This window comes from Alexandromys fortis, unplaced genomic scaffold (assembly GCF_014885135.2).
Source record: "Alexandromys fortis isolate MF-2015 unplaced genomic scaffold, M_Fortis_MF-2015_v1.1 scaffold_36, whole genome shotgun sequence".
Classification (NCBI taxonomy): domain Eukaryota; kingdom Metazoa; phylum Chordata; class Mammalia; order Rodentia; family Cricetidae; genus Alexandromys; species Alexandromys fortis.
In genome coordinates this window covers 14,018,370-14,020,449 of record NW_026067915.1, presented here as the reverse complement: position 1 = coordinate 14,020,449, position 2,080 = coordinate 14,018,370, and the positions used below count along the sequence as shown (strand labels likewise).

At 40.8% G+C, this 2,080-nt stretch overlaps 1 protein-coding gene across 7 annotated transcripts in view; it reads left to right on the top strand.

The window, feature by feature from the left end:
* Nucleotides 1-2,080, top strand: part of Fbxl2 (F-box and leucine rich repeat protein 2) — a 74,907-nt gene that overhangs the window by 14,858 nt on the left and 57,969 nt on the right. The gene's annotated exons all lie outside the window — the stretch shown is intronic.

Here is a 2,080-nt window from a genome sequence, read left to right as displayed (position 1 = left end):
TTTTGGTTTTTCGAGACAGGGTTTCTCTGTGGTTTTGGAGCCTGTCCTGGAACTAGCTCTTGTAGATCAGGCTGGTCTTGAACTCACAGAGATCCACCTGCCTCTGCCTCCCAAGTGCTGGGATTAAAGGCGTGTGCCACCACCGCCCAGCTTTCTTTGAAATTTTTGACTGCAGAGAGACATTTGATTCTGGGGACTGGGCGGAACAGAAACCTTTGCCAATAAATTGTGCCAACGTGGACAACTGAATCCACTTAAAACCTGAGAGTTTGGGAAGTAATTCTGGACACAAAAGAACAGAGTTAAGCATGGCTTCTTGGTAGCAGCATTTTCTTGGATGGGCTCTGTTTACTACAGGCAAATAAATGCATCTCATTTAAGAGAGGTTTCCTGACTCAGCTTTAGCTGCAAAAACCTTGCTGCTGTTTTAAGAGGACCCGCCAGCAAACACTTAAATGGTGTTTATGAATAGCTGACAGCATGCTTCTTGGTGGCTGCATGGACTTTGAAACTCCATAGAGTTGTGGCAATAAACATGGCTCCCACCAGTACCTCTGCCATGAGGCTAGACTCTAAGAAAGCTAAGGAATGGGCTGATCCAGCTGTCAAAGCCACAGTTTTAATCCTAACCACATGGCTTAGCAAATTAAAGACTCGTGGTCAGAAAAAGAGAGAGATACAGTTAAGATAGATTCAGATGATAAAAACCTTTAAATGGTTGATAGTGTATTTAAAAATATATGTAGGCTTGGGAGAGAAGAGAAAAAGGATAAAGTGCTTAAAATAAAAAAAGAAAGAAAGAGTAGGTGGCTGTGGTGGCACACACCTTTAATCCCAGCACTTGGGAAACAGAGGCAGGAGAATCTCTGTGAGTTCAAGGACAACCTCGTCTACAGAGTGAGTGCCAGGACAGCCAAAGATATAGAGAGAAACCTAGTCTCAAAAACCAAAAATTAAAAATAAAAATAAAAGAAACAGAGTTTAAAATAAAGCCATGTAAAGTTGAAAAATACACAGAGAGTCTGGATACTGTATGTTATTGTGTTGTCTTTAAATTGTTTGATGGCTGAGGAAGGAGCAAAAACTGTCAAAAAAACATTTGATTATAGATGCTGCTAGATTAATCCAACAAATATATTTTGAAAATGCCTTGACTTCAAAATTTAAGTCAAAAGATATGTTGCTTTAGAGAAGAGGTTTTTATTTGGTTTCCATAGGAAATAAGAGGCTGTGATTTCATTCTGGGTTAAGAAAAATCAGGTTTGGTCAAGGAAGAGCCCCTGAGGAATCTCCAGTAGGAATGGATGGCCCAGATGTCTGAGTTCTACATCCAGAATAGTTTGAAGACTGCTGGCTGAGATGATCAAGCCTCACAGAATATTTTGTCAGGACTTGACCAAAATTCTAAATTTTCTTTAGGTCCCCATAAGATTATCAGTGTCCCCAGTCAGCAGGAAGTAGCCTGGAAAATGGACTATGGGTATTTTTCTTTGTTTAGAGTGTTGGCTACAAGTTGTATGGATAATGGTCTGGAGAAGAAAAACTAAACAAAGGAGGTTAGATTAAGATTCTTGTTTTGAAAACAAAAGGGGGGAGTGCTGTGGGACAATGGCTTTGTACCCTGTCATTTGTATTGTTTTAATAAAATGCTGATTGTCCAGTAGCCAGGCAGGAAGTAGAGGTGGGGTGACCAGAAGAGGAGAATGCTGGGAAAAGGAAAGGCTCAGTCCACTGTCATAACCCAGACAGAGGAAGCAAGATGAGAACACCTCACTGATAAAAGGTACCAACCCACATAGCTGACACAGACAAGAGTTATGGGCTAATTTAAGATATAAGAATTAATTAATAAGAAGCCTGAGCTAGTAGGCCAACCAGTTTATGATTAATGTAGACCTCTGTGTGTTTCTTTGGGAGTGAAATGCTGCAGGACTTAGCAGGACAGAAACCTCTGTCAACATCTTTTTTTTCTTTTTTCTTTTTTTTTTGGGGGGGGGTGTTTCAAGACAGGGTTTCTCTGTAGCTTTGAAGCTGGTCCTGGAACTAGCTCTTGTAGACCAGGCTGGCCTCGAACTCACAA